This window comes from Mirounga angustirostris, unplaced genomic scaffold, assembly GCF_029215605.1.
Source record: "Mirounga angustirostris isolate CCGP_5_RB_7025 unplaced genomic scaffold, mMirAng1.0.hap1 SCAF_10, whole genome shotgun sequence".
Classification (NCBI taxonomy): domain Eukaryota; kingdom Metazoa; phylum Chordata; class Mammalia; order Carnivora; family Phocidae; genus Mirounga; species Mirounga angustirostris.
The window spans coordinates 126,748,243-126,762,895 of NW_026991718.1; the positions used below are offsets into that span (position 1 = coordinate 126,748,243).

At 49.5% G+C, this 14,653-nt stretch overlaps 1 protein-coding gene and 1 long non-coding RNA gene across 40 annotated transcripts in view; one reads left to right on the forward strand and one right to left on the reverse strand.

The window, feature by feature from the left end:
• The window catches only part of LOC123851878 (uncharacterized), a 128,879-nt gene that overhangs the window by 96,387 nt on the left and 17,839 nt on the right, over positions 1-14,653 (forward strand). For 36 of the 39 annotated variants that reach the window (XR_010405883.1, XR_010405884.1, XR_010405887.1 and 33 more), the window contains one exon: positions 6,835-9,830. This is a non-coding gene — a long non-coding RNA (uncharacterized LOC123851878). Of the gene's footprint in view, positions 1-6,834; positions 9,831-9,861; positions 10,000-14,653 lie in introns of those variants that run through there. The other 3 variants (XR_010405879.1, XR_010405881.1, XR_010405877.1) reach the window with 3 other exon arrangements.
• Positions 1-14,653, reverse strand: part of KCNB1 (potassium voltage-gated channel subfamily B member 1) — a 100,744-nt gene that overhangs the window by 40,198 nt on the left and 45,893 nt on the right. The gene's annotated exons all lie outside the window — the stretch shown is intronic.

The following is a 14,653-nucleotide window of genomic DNA, read 5'->3' on the forward strand; positions in this document are numbered from 1 at the left end:
GTAAAGAGGCAGAGAAATTCAGGGTTCATAGAGGGGCCAGTGGAAGAAGAATGTTCTGGTTTCCCTCCTTCAGTGTCCTTGGGGGCAGCAGGGTCCCCAGAACTGAGAAGGACAAGGCCTGAGGTAGGATAGGCTCTGAGGGGTGAGGACCTGTAGTCTAGGTGACCCAGATAGCCACGGCAGACAAAACTGGGTCATGGGAATTCATCTCTGCCACAAGGCAGGCTCCCCTCCACCCACCGTCTAGGCTGGTGGGGCCTGGCTGGGTGGGAAGAGATTTGTTTGGACACTTGGATGTCCCATGGGCTTGTCAAACTTAACAAGGTCAAGTGGAAGGGCACCCGGCTGGCACAGTGGGAGAAGTATGTGACTCTTGATCTCAGGGTCATGAGTTCGAGCCCCACGTTGGGTGTGGAGCCTACTTAGAAAAAACAAAAGAGAACCAGAAAACAAGGTCAAGTGGAGTTCTTGATCTCCTACCACCCGCTCCTTACTGGGTTTTTCCTGTTTGGGCACATGGCAGCTCCCTCCTCCCAGATCCTCAGGCCACAAACCCGAGTGCCCTCCCCGACTGCTCCCTGTCCATCAGCAAGTCCTGTGGGCTCCACCTTCAAAACCGATCTGGAGTCTGATCACTTCTCCTCACCTCACCAACACCAACTCCAGGTCACAGACATACCCCGAAAGGACTGTTGCGCTGGCCTCCTCACTGGTGTCCCTGCACCCTCCCCCACCATCTGTTCTCAGAATGATCTTTGTAAAACGTACATCGATTCCATCACCATCCTGCTCAGAGCTCCTGGTGGCATCCCACTGCACCTGGAATAAAAGTCCAGGAGCCTCACCATGACCTCAAGGCCCTACCTGAGCTGGGCCTGACCACCTCTCCCACCTCATCTTGACCCCATCACTCACACTGTTTCAGCCACACTGGCCCCCTTGTGCTCCTCTGACACCCCAAACTCGCTCCAGCCTCAGGCCCTTTGCACTTGCAGTCCTCATTGGCTGGACTGCTCCTCCCCTGGATCTCTGCAGGGCTCATTCCTTCTCATCCTTCACGTATCAGCTTGGATGTCACCTCCACAGAGAGGCCTTCCTGACCACCTTGGTGAAGTAGCCCCCTCACATGCTATCCCAAGACCGTCTTTCCCAGCTTTCAAAGCACTTAGTCATTTCCTTCTTGACTTGTTAATTGTCTCGTACACTAGAATGTAGTTTCCATGACGGGGCAGGGACTGTGTCTCTCTTGATCCCCTATGTATCCCCAGCTCTCTGGTATAGAGTAGGTGCCGAATAAATGTCTGTTGGATGAATAAATACATAAGACCTTCCCCGGTGGGGAAGTTGAGGAGACTTCTCAGAATGAGAATCATAGATTCATGGGAACATTTGTGAGACATCGGAGTGGTGAGCCTCCTAGTCACAGCCAGCATGCCCATTGTACAGATGTGGAATCTGAAGCCCAGTGAGGGGAGAGGACTAGCCCCCAGGCACACAGCCCTGTTGGTGACAGAACACACCAGGCCTCCTGCCTCTCAGCTCTCAGCTAAGGGCTTGGTCTCGGTCATGGCCTCGTAGAATCCTCTGGATAGTCCCTGCCGTCTGCGGACCCTGCACCAGCTGCCCCATCTTCCCCTGCCCCATATAGGGAACTCTTCCAGACTTGTTGGCTTCTGGAAAGCCCAGCAGGAAGCCGAAAAACCACAGCCTTTTTCCCTCTAGGGTTTCCCTCAGTAACTGTAGAGGCAAGATCACTGGGCGAGGGGTCTGTGCTACCTCTGGGGTTCAGCCAAGGGTGGCCCAGCCCCAGAGGCATCTCCCCACCAGCCTCTGTCCTGAGTCCTGCTTCCAGGAGGGCGGGTGGTCCTCAGGCCAGGTCAGGCCAAGGTTCGCAGCTCAGCGTGGTGGAGTGGCCTTGGGACAGCCTCTTCTTTTTCTGAGCCTCAGTCTCCCCACGTATAAAAGGGACAAAACCACCAACAGTGCAGTGAAATAAACAGAAAATCTTTCCTTGCTTCTGCAAGAAAATATCAGCAACCACAGTTTGAGCACCTACTGTATGAACATCTCTACATACTTTAATTGCAGATTTCAAGCCTTCCAGAAGAGGAGCCAGGTTAAGAGAGACGTTCACAAAAGAACCCAGAGAGTACCCCTCCCTGACATAAACACTCCGTGCAACGTAGATTCTTACTATGATAACGCACTTGGGTATTTTTTGTTCTTGTTTTTTCAATGGTGGTTGTGACTCACTAAATTGCTTTTTTGACCCTTGGTTTGAAAAGCACTGTGTTAACCCACTTAAACCTCACAAAACCCTATTAGAGAAGGACTATTAATACCCCCATTTTCTAGATTAGGAAAGGGCTTCAGAGAGTGGCAGCTGGCCCGAGTAAGTGACAGGTCTTATTTGCTAAGCCAGACCCCAAACCAGGGATAGGGCCCTGCAAACCTTCCTGCCAACCTGGGCAACTTCCCTTCCTAGGCCCCAGCCAACTCCTCTCTTGGTTTCTGTAAGCAAGATGTCAGGTTAGTAGAACAGATCCCAGGGATGAATTAAAATAATGAGCGGTGCCACAGGAAGGGTGCCAGGGCCAGTGAGAGGGGGGAGAGGTGGGGAGGGAGGGGGAGAAGGAGAGAGAGAAGAGAAAAAGAAGGGAGGGGGAGAGAGAGAAAGAAGGAGAGGGGGAGGGAAAAAGGGAGGAAGAAGGGGAGGGAGAGAGAGAGTCTGTCTGACCTGAGAAAGGCAATGATATTTTGATTGGCTCAGTTCCCACCCGGGGCCTCCTCTAACCCCGCCTGCCAGAGAATCCCAAGTGTCTTTCTGCAGATCTGATCCTGTCACTTCTCTGCTTTAGAGATCTCTATGGCTCCCCAGTGCCTTCAGGATAAATCCAGACTCCTGACTGTGGCTCTACAGCCCTGCAGAATCTGGCTCCTCTCTTCTCCCCCACCTTCCTGGCCCCCCACCCAACCTGTGTTCTGTCTCCCTCTCTCGACCTAGGCTGTTCCAAGGGGCCATGCATGGGCCATGCTCTCTCCCTATCCCTCTTGCCCACGATAACTCCAGCTCCTTCTTCAAGGTCTCTTTAAAAATTACTTGGGGGCACAGGACTGAACTGAACCCGGCTGGCAACACCCCCTTCCTGAGCTAACAGGTGGGAGGGGAGACTGACAACCCTCAGTGAATAAAAGGACAGAGGATTTTTTTTTTTAAGATTTTATTTTTTTATGGGCGCCTGGGTGGCTCAGTCTTAAGTTAAGTGTCCACCTTTGGCTCAGATCATGATCCCAGGGTCCTGGGATCGAGTCCTGCATTGGGCTCTAAACAGTAAGGACATGGGTGGGGTGGGTAGGTGCTCGAGGGCTAAGACGGGAAGGTAACTTCATATTTAGTGGCCTGAGAAGGTGATCTTTGAGCTGAGACTGACAGGGGCTTAACCACCAAAAGATGGAGCAAAGAGCGTTCTAGGGTGGCTAGAGCAGTGGGATATGCTCAGCTCCATTCCAGCCCCCCGTAAGTTCTCATCCTTCCTAAAGTGTGCGCGGCCCAGGCCAGCGTGGGCAGTGGGTTGGGCCAGAGCCAAGTCTACTAAGGCCTCTTCTGTGCTGCCACAGAGGCTGTGGCTCTTTCCTTTCTGTGGGTGACCTTGGGGAAAGGTCTAAGGGGCCCCCAGTCTCTCCAGTAACCAGAGGTCAGGAGAGGGCCATGCCTATCTCCTGGAACGTGATGTCTTTTCCGTTGTCATAGATGTGGCTGCATTTACTGACTCCCCCCTCACCATGGCCCACTAGTGTGCCCCCCGCCCCATGGCCTCTTTAACTTCATCTCCTAGGGAGATGCTACTCCCTCATCTCATGCTACTCATCCCCTCACATGCTCCACTCCAGCCACAATGGCTTTCCTGCTGTTCTCCTACTGTATTGAGCTCATTTCTGCCCCAGGGCCTTTGCACGGCAGTCCCCTCTGCCTGGGATGTTCTTCCCCCATTTTGTGATGCTATCCTTAATCAAACCTCAGCTTCCTGGAAGGGATTGGGAGTGTGGAAAAGAGGGGCCATTCCTCTCAGACCTCACAATCCCTAAGGGTCTTAAACAAGAGTTTTCATGATATGGACATAAGGTTGCTCACTGCACCACTGTTTACTAGATTAGAAAGTTTGGAAACAACCTCAGTGTCCACCAACAGGGGGAACAGTTAAATCAACAGTGGGCCATCCACACAAAGACATATGAAGCAGCTGTGAAAGAGAACAAGGTGGCTCAATATGCAAAAATAGGGCATAATTCCCAAGATCTGTGGTTAGCAAACAAAGCAAGATGAGAACATTATGTATAGCCAGTTCCCTTTTCAATAAAACAAGGAAAAAAGACTATACACATAGAGGGATTTGGATTTGCTTATATATGGATAAATTATTTCTGGAAGGGGTCAGAAGAAATCGGGAACAGTGGCTGCCTCTGGATGGGAGGACTGGGAACAGGGGCAGGAGAAGGACTTTTCACTGTGTGCTCTTTTGAACTCTGTGCCTTTTATACTCGGAAAATATATCACCTATTCAAAAAACTGACATCCCAATATTTTTAGGATTTTGACCTTATCTCTAAATGGGTTACCCAAACAAACAGGGACACGGTGACGGGGATGAAGTTCATCACACCACACCACCCTGGCATCCTCCCACTGGCTCGCTTTGAGAGAACACCATGAATCTCAAATATAAATATATGTATAAAGGGCACCCGGATGGCTCAGTCGGTGAAGCATCTGCGTTCAGCTCAGGTCATGATCCCGGAATCTCGGGATCAAGCCCCATGTCAGGCTCCCTGCTCGGCGGGGAGTCTACTTCTCCCTCTTCCTCTGCCCCTCCCCCCTGCTCCTTCTCTCTGTCTCTTGCTCACTCTCTCCTTCTCAAATAAATAAATAAAATCTTAAATATATATATATAGATAGATAGATAAATAATACAAATCCCGTGGTAATCTTGTGCGCCTCACACTTATATTCCATTGTAATGGTGGGTCAAAAGCATGAATTTGTTCAATTTAATATTTTAAGTGTACCATAATTTTAGGGATGTCTTCTTTTTTGGTTTTGTTTGTTTGTTTTTAAGATTTTATTTATTTATTTGACAGATATAGAGAGAGCACAAGTAGGCAGAGAGGCAGGCAGAGGGAGAGGGAGAAGCAGGCTCTCCACCGAGCAGGGAGCCCGATGTGGGGCTCGATCTCAGGACCCTGGGATCATGACCTGAGCCGAAGGCAGACGCTTAACCAACTGAGCCACCCAGGTGCCCCTGGTTTTGTTTGTTTTTAAACAAATTAATATTCCAGGAGCCTCAAAAAATAGCAGCGTCCCAGGCTTCTCTTGGTCTGAGGGGATCCTGTCCCAGTTCTCTTCAGGGAGAGAGCAGAGAGGCTCAGAGGAGAGGAAGAGCAAATCCACAGTTCCACATTTAGCTGCTCCTAGGGGACCGTGATGACTTCACCAGGGTGCAGAGGCAGGGCCAGGCCTGCCACTGGGAATGTGGGTCCTGCTGAATGTGGGCAAAGGGAATTCCCAGCTTCTAAGGCTGGTCTTGCTACAGACTGGGGGGACTGCGTGTTGGTTTTTTAGCTGCCTCTTCTGGAAACAGCCCCTCACAGTATGGAGCCAGAAGCTCTACCAGTTCTGTCCAAATCCGAGTCCCAGACCTTTGAGCCACTACATCAAAGTGAGAGATGCTGATTAGCCGTGGCCGTGGCCTGACCTGAACCAAGGTCAAAGTTTCCCAGTGGAAATGATCAAATGGCCCTACTAATCATGTAGAAGACCTTGACCCGATATGAATGTCACCCTCTGCTGCCTTCAAAGCTCATGTCCAACCTTCATCTCACTTGATTCTCACTACTATTCTAGGAGGCTACAGGGTTGGCTTCATATTTCCCATTTTCCAGACAGGAAAGCTGAGATCCACAGTGGGAAAGGGACTTGGCTAAGGTCACATGGCGGGGGAATGTCACAAACGGTAGGGTTTTCCAGTCCAGGGCTCTCTCGGAGACACTACCTGGAGGAAACCAGGGCAGGCCTCACTTGGGGTCTTGGTCCCAGGGCACCGAGAGGCCCCTTCTTGCCAGGTGGGCAGAGACCAGATGTCTAGCCAGCTGTCCTGCTTAGCCTGGTGACAGGGGAAGCGTGAGAGCCACCAGCAACAGGGAATCACAGAATATCTCTAGGCTCGGCGAGACCCGTCAGATCTGCCTCCAAGCATTATCTGACACACACATGCCCACCTCTCCGCTCAGATAGCCTGCAGGCCAGGCCGCCACCCTTTCGTTCCGGAGGAACACAATCACCTCCGCACAATAAAACACACTCCATTTTCCACATTCCTCCAGAGGGGTCTTCTAGAACCCAAGCCACATCATTTAACTCTTTTTTTGTTCAAAACACCCCCATGTTTCCCAGTGTACTCAGAACCAAAGCCGTAGCCCTAACAATGGCCATGAGGCCCTGTATGGCCTGGCCCCTCACCTCTTTGGCCTACCTCTCTCCACTCCTCCTTTGCCTCACTCCGTTCCAGCCACACTGGCCTTCTTGCTGCTCTTGAAACATACTAGGCGCTCTCCTGCCTCAGGTCCTTTGCACTTGCTATTCTCCTATGCCTCTCTCTTTTCTTCACCTTTCAGGTCTCTGCTCAAGTGTCACATTCCCAAAACAGCTTTCCTTGACCCCTCTATTTCAAATGGCACCTGCCCCGATTAATACCTATACCCCTACTTCTAACATATTACGTCTTTGGGTAGATATTATGTATTTAATCTTATTGTTTATTGTTCTTCCCTCCCTTCTAGAACACAAGCTTCATGAACTGTGGGGTCTTGGTCCTCTTCTCGACAGTTATATCCTCAGTGCCTAGCAAGGGGCTGGTGTACAGTAGATACTAAATAAAGATTTGTTGGAAGAACAAACGTGTGGATTCCAGGTCTCCAGATGAACTCCACAGGGCTCTGACTGGGGCAACAGGTTCTGAAATGCCTAATGGATCTTTCTCTCCAAGAAATGCAAACCCAGCTCTCCACTGGGGTCGGGTGGTTTACCTGCTGGCCACATGTCCGAATCCGTGCAGCAGTTCCGGTCACTGTGTTTTTGTGACCGGAGGCAAAACACACTCTGCTTCCTCAAGACAGTCCAACAAACACAATGAGAACTTTCTGGAGCTCAAGGTAAAATTTGTAGAGCGAAATCCATCTCCAAATGCGTGGTTTACAAGGAAGCAAAGGGGAACTAGGGATTATGTCTTTGTAAATAGCAGATGAGATCTTATGTAAAGTTGGCTTCCCTTGGGGTGGCTCCCATTTCCAAAAAACTCATTATTATGCAGAAAATAATCATTCATGATGGTAGTTACCATTAACTAAGCAGCTATTATGGGATGAGGCACTGTGGACTGCATTAGGTACATTGTCTACTCAAACCTCAAGACATCCTTGAATTCGATCCCTGCCGGCAAGAAAAGGAAACCAAGGCTCAGAGAAGTGAAATGCCTTGCTTGATGTCCCACAGCCACTAAAAGGAGAAGTCGGCACTCAAACCCTGGTCTTCTCTCCCCAAATCCAAGACAAGATCCTCAAAGGACCCTGGTGCAGGCAATCCGCTGCTAAGACAGCCCATGCAGATAAGCACAGGCCTGCTGACCAGAGCCTGAAAAAATAAGAACTCTAGGTCATCCAAACGGCAAAGCCAGCCAGTCCTGCAGCACTCTGAGTTCGGGCTGGGGTTACGACTCACTGTTGGTGTGTTCCTGGAAGATATCCAGACTGCTCTGGCCATTTTCTCCTACAAGCTTTGGTGAAAGGCAAGGGAAATTGCGTTTGGAAAGCCTTCTCTGGATTCCATTAAAGCAGGGGCTTAGGGGCCTACAGCAACCACCTGTGCACTGTCCCAACCCCCGTGTGGGTCTTCCCTGTTCTGAGAAGACACTGTGACCCAAGGCTGGGCAAGAAATCCTGGATTTCCAAGTACATGGCTCCTTGGGGGTGGGGAGCATGGACACTGGCCTGGGGGCATAGAACCGGCAGGGTAGGGTCTTGCTTCAGGCTTGGCCTGTGAGGCAAGATAAAATTTGGCCCAAACCAACTTTGGCCAATATGAAATGGTAAGGAATGTCTTGTTCTGGGATGGGCCCTTATGGTTTAATAGTCCTGGGCAGCATTTTCCTCCAAAACCTCTCGACCTACTGATAAAACTTCCCAGCCACGTGGGTCTTAAAACACATTGCTCACCACTCCTCCATCAAGAGGCAAGCTTTATGCCCCTTCCTCTTGAATTTGGGCTCTGTAATTGCTTGTTCAGTAGACTATGGCAGAAACAACGTGGTGCCAATTTCAGGGCCCAAACTTTGAGAATCTGGCATCTCTTACTTCCTGTATCTTGGGATGACCACGCTTGGAACCCAGTTGCCATGCTGAGGAAGCTCAAGCTACCCCACGGAGAGGAACAGACCACCAGGAATGACACTATGTCATGCAGGCAAGCCCCAGTTGAGCTACCCCAGCGGACATCCTGTGTGGAGCAGAAATGAACTACCCCCCCCCCCCCCGGCCTTGCACATGCTGCGTAAATAAAATGATTTTGTTTCAAGCCACTACATTTTGGAGGTGGCTTATTACACAGTAATAGGTAACCTTCCCAAACTGGAAGGAATTCCTGGGTCTTACAGGAACCCCAGATCCAGATGTAGGATTTTAATAACAGAAGGGCCTGTCATTTGAAGAAAGGCTAATAAATCAGGCTGCAAAACTTCATCTGCTGACCGCCTGCCCCCCCCCACCCAATGTCTCCCCAATCTCATAACTGGAATAGTTAAGAATAGTCTTGGGCTCTTCCCTATTTGAGATAGAATCCTCCATCAACCAAACACACCTCTAGATCCTCTGTGATCAGGGGTGAAGGGGACAAAGGTGGAGACTAGATGATTTCCCTTAATTCAGGATTTTAGATATTTTTCATGGAATTATCTGGTAGCTATCATCCTATTTGGAATATCCAAGGAAACAAGGCCACTGTATAGGAAAGCACCAGAAACCTTTCCTTCTGCTCTTTTAATGATTGTGTGGGGCTGCCATGGAGATGAAACTGGGAAGAGGTGGAGGAAGGCAGCCTATAAAATCTCTGTGAATGCCTCTTTTTCTAGGGCTTGGCCTGGCTCCATGGAAGTGGGTTTGTCATGTGATTCAAAAAGTCTCTAAAACTCTGTCTGCCAAACTGTCCCTCTCTCTGATTTTCAGTTAGCTAGAACTCCCAAGAGGCCCATGACAACAGGACAATGCCCAAGAAACACAAATAGAGGGTTCTGAGCGACTGACAGTCATTGCCCTCTCCCTAACTGACAGTGCCCTGAAAGCCTTCATCAACATTATCTTGGAGAATTCTTTCAGGAACCTAGTGAAGGTGACTGGATGCAAACCGTGGTCTGTCTGGACAATACTACTCCACAATAAGAAGCAGTAAACTACGATACACTCTACAGCACGGCTGAACCTGCAGAACATGATGCTGAGTGAAAGAAGCCGGACACAAAGGGCCACATACCATAGGACCCCATTTCTATGAGAAGTCCAGAAGAGGCAAATCCACAGAGACAGAACATAGATTGGAGGTGCTGGGGAGCGGGAATGGGGAGTGAATGGATATAGGCATAAGGTTTCTTTTGGAGATGTTCTGAAATTGGATTATAGTGATGGCTGCACGACTCTGTAAATTTACTAAAAAATATTGAATTACACACTTAAAATGAATGGGTTTTATGGTATAAAAATTATTCCCCAATAAAGCCGTTTTATTTATTTTTTTAAAGATTTAATTTATTTATTTGACAGAGAGAGACACAGCGAGAGCAGGAACACAAGCAGGGGGAGTGGGAGAGGGAGAAGAAGGCTTCCCGCGGAGCAGGGAGCCCAATGCGGGGCTCGATCCCAGGACCCTGGGATCATGACCTGAGCCGAAGGCAGACGCTTAACGACTGAGCCACCCAGGCGCCCCATTGAAGTCTGCATGTCTTCTGAGCAAGAGACATGGAGAGCTTTGTTCTGGATGATCTTCTCAAGACTGTCGTATAGCAAACAGCCTTAGAAGAGAACAACTGTATCTCCCTTTGCAGCAGAGGGCAGAGTTGTTTCCTGACCAGTGTAATAAAGAATATCTCTCTCCAGGGCAAAGGCTGGGCAGGTTTGCCAGGAGCCCCTTTATAAGACTGGGGGTTTCCTAAGCTTGAGGATCCCTAGTTGTGGCAAATCCAGGTGGTGAGGCATCTATATGAGCTGTTTTGCAGTGTCCCCATGAAACTTAGGAGCAGAGAGAACCCATGTGAACATGAACTCATGCCACCTGCTATGCTGTGAGTAATAAAGCCCTTTGTCTCTGACCCAAGAGTCTCGTGTTTTCTGCCAGCTCCCATGAAACAGGCAGGCTCACCCATTAGCTTGTAAGCAAAATAAAATCTCAGACCCTCTGCATTTCTTGACAGTGGGCACTCACATCACCCCCATTTTACAGATGAGGACTTTGAGTCCCAGAGAACAGAATGTTCTTGTTCAAGGTCACATGGCTAGCAAGTGACAGAGCTGGGATCGAAACCCAGACAGATTGGGAAAGGCAGGAGACCCGAGGAGGGGGATTGGTGAAGGCATCAGCTGAGAGTGATGAGAGCGGAAAGCTCCAAAGATACACAGAAGGTCGTACCTCTCAGCCTCCCAACCCCACACCCCCCCAGATGCTGCCTGTCCCCACATCCGGCTGCTGGGGCTGAGCAGCCAATTTGGGACGGCCGTGATATATTTAACGGTGAGTCACGCTCTCCCCCAGCAATCAGAATGGCAGGCTTGGAGGATGCAGGGAGCATCTCTGGGAATCCATGCCCGAGGGTCGCCATGGCAACCCCACCCGACTCGCTTGCCGGCAGCTGGGATGCCAGCGCCTGAATCGAGGCAGAAAATAGTCTCATGGCCGAGTGTGGCCAAGGACAGTGGCAGGCTTGCCACACGCCATCACCAGCGGGTTCACTGGGGGTTGCTGCGGGGGTCGTGAGGACTTGGTGATAAGGAAGTCTCGTGGGCATGTTGGTGAGCTCAGAGTCCGCCCATGGAGGCCTGATATCTCTGGCTTGCTGGGATGAGGGTACTTGACTTGAGGGTTATTTTGGTGAGTGCCAGCTTTTCTTGCCTTGGTTCCTCTTGGTTTGTCTGTCTCTCTCATACATACCCACTTTCACAAAGACCCCTCTCCATCTGAGGCTTCTAACCAAGCACCATTACAACAGCTGAAGACTGAAGGCAGCTTGGGATGTTAACCACAGATCTATCTTCCAGGATAATTCTGAAGACTTCAGAACATGACCAATCAGCCACTCCCACACCCCCACAGCAAATATGAATATGCCAGTGAAAACAGTTTGTAATTCATTCATTCATTCATTCATTCACTCACTCACTCATTCGTTCATCAATTTGTCCTCTCAGTTGTTCATTCTGAATTAAATTCAGGGTCCTCTGGGCCCTATGGAAGAGCTGAACTTGGTTATCTCTTTAGCCTCATCTCCTTCCGCTCTCCCCTCTCTTACTCCACTCTAGCTCACTAGCCTTCTGCTGTACCTTGAACATATCAGGCACTTCCTGCCCCAGGGCTTTTGCACTTGTTCTATCTGCCGGGACAATTCTGCCCCCAGGTAGCCACAGCCTGACTGCCTCACTCCCTTTAGGTCTCTACACACGTCTCAGAGAGTTATCATCAAGACCGGCCTAGGAGAAAGCCCCTAATCCAGCCCCAGGGATATGGCCAAATATATACACCTATATATACACAGATCGTGACTTAGTTTCTTCCATTGGTAACAAGGAGAGGGAAATTGAAAACTAGTGACTTATAAATTGAATATGGCCCACAGATATGTTTTGTTTTGTCTAAATAGTGTTTTTGAAAAAACTGAATTAGTTGCTAACATTTATAAAATTTGGGAGATTGCACTTTAAAATGCCACTTTTCCACTTCTCTTGAAAAACTGGAAGATCAAGCTCCACATTCGTGCCTATGTTAACAGTGACCGGATGGGGCTGAGTAGTGGTCACCTGTTTCGACCAGGCCTGAGCGTTCCGGCCTTTCACAGGCCCTATGTGGCCCTCTGCATTCATTTATGTGGCCACATACAGCCTCCAGGAGTCTGTGCTTATAATCCGGGCCTCGAATCTGAGGTCTTTCAGGTCTTTGGTTTGGGATGGAAGGAGTAGAGCGTAGCGACAGGTTTGCTTCAATCAGAACTGAGTTTCTGGACTCATCCAGGCATTCTAGGTGAAGGCACTGGAGAAACAAGAGCCCAGAGGTGTGAAAATGTCGGCGAGGTGAAGGACTGCCAGTATGTAGTCTGGCGTGGGAAGAAGCCAGCAAAGTCCTTTGGGACCAGAACCTGAAGGGCCCTTAATATCTTGATAAATCACTTCAACTTCTGAGGGTAACGGGGAGCTACAGAAGATTTTGGAGCAAGGGAAGAGACATGATCACAGTTAGCAGTGAGGTGGGGATGGGCGAGTGAGAATCAGCCTTGATATCAAGTCTGGCTCAAGGTTCTCTCAGGACCTAACCCCAGGGTGGAGTGCGTAAGGGGTGAGAGTGCTGCTATCTCCCACCAGCACCCTCGGCTCCCAGCTCTCTCCTGCCTGTCTTATAATAACAGTGTTTTCAATACGGACGTTCTGGGTCCCCTGTGGCGGATCTCTCAGTCATCCTTCCAGAGAGAAAACAAAAAGCACTGTTTTTCCACGTCTATTTTAGGCTGCTGCCTACATCTTTGTTCTTCGTGAGGAACACACACTCCTGGGGGGCCCCTTTCTCAGCTGTGGCCTGGCAGCCAGGTCTGGACCACCAGGCTGGGTTCTGTTATAGGAAAGGACCAGCAGATGTGATGGAATCATGCCAATGAGGCCGGTTGCTGCACGGGGATGATTGTGTCATTGAGGCCCAGAGACGTGGAGGTGAGGGGGAAGGTAGCTCATTCCCGTCCACGTGCTCATCCTGGACAGATTATCTTTGACTATTCTGAGCATCTAGGGAGAGCCCACCCTCATTGTCCCCCAAAGATGCTGCCTGGAGTTTGGAAATCTACATTGTATGGTACGTTCATGCCCATGTTCCTGAGCGGAGAAGCAGAGACTCGACCGTACCTGGATGGATCAGGCTGACTCATTTTACAGAGGGTAAACTGAGGCCTGAAAAAGCAGCATGGTTTGCTTAAGACTCTAGAGCCATTGGCCACAAGCTGCGACTGAAAAGACCAGAAGGTAAAATCTCGCAGGGCATGTACTTTGTCTGCCTTGGTCACACCTCCATGCCCGTCACATAACATAATGTTTGGCAAATAGTAGGCCCTCGATACATAACATGTTGGATGAATAAACAACATCTCTGCAGCTCTTTTCAGCTTTTACAAATAATCCTCACATACATTCCCTGATTTTGACTGTCATGACATATCCATGTCATGCCAGGAATGGCATTTGTCCTCATTTTGCAGGTGAGGTTCAGAGAGGTTTAATTGCCTACCTGAGATCACACAGCCTGGAAGTGGCAAGGGCGGGATCTGCATCCACAACATCTTACTGTGGGCTGGGCATCACTTAGAATCTTCGGGTAGAGAAAGAGACCTTGGAAACCGCAGCTAGGTGGTAAAAGCCTGAGCCCCAAGGACAGCTCTGGCCTGAATTCTACTATATAATCTTGGGGGGGTGGGGGGGAAGACTAAGAGAGCAGTTTCTCAAAATGTTAAACAGAGTTGCCCTCTGACCCAGCAATTCCACTCCTGGGCATGTACCCAAGATAGCCACACAAAATCGTATGTCCACAGAAAAACTTGTAAATGACTGTTCCTAAGAGCATTATTCATTATCGCTGAAAAGTGGGGCAATCCAAATGTCCATCCAGGGATGAAGAATAGATGAATTGTGGTCTGCCCATATTATGGAATAGGATCCTGCCATGAAAAGGGATAAAGCGCTGACACACACTACAACATGGAGGAACCTCGATAACACGATGCTGAGGCAAAGCAGCCAGACACAAAAGGCCACACAATGCGCGATTCCATTGATATGAAATGTCCAGAAAAAGCCAATCTATAGAGACAGAAAGTAAATCAGTGGTTGCCAGGGGCTGAGGCAAAGTGGGAATGGGGAATGACAGCTAATGGGTACGGGGTTTCTTTTTGGGGTGATAAAAATGCTCTAAAATTAGATTGTGGTGATGGCTGGGCAACCCTGTGACTCCATTAAAAACTATTGAATTATACATTTTAAACAGGGGAATTTTATGCCATGTGAATTATATCCCAACCAAACCAGTTTTTAAAGAGACCAAGAGATGCATTTCCATGACAACAGAGTTTTAGAAGGGGGAACACACAAATGAGCAAACGTCCCCAGCATGGGCAGTCCCGTGCGGTCGTCCTGCATTTCTCGGGAAGGATTCCAACCCCAAGCCCCAAGGATTCACCTGAGGGCTTGCTCCTAGAGGAATGAGAATCTGCAGGGCACCTCTTCCAGGCAACCCTCCCAGATATTCCAACCAGGGACGAGAAAAGGAACCCAGTATGATGACTGGGCATTACTCCATGTCCAGGTGCTCTGT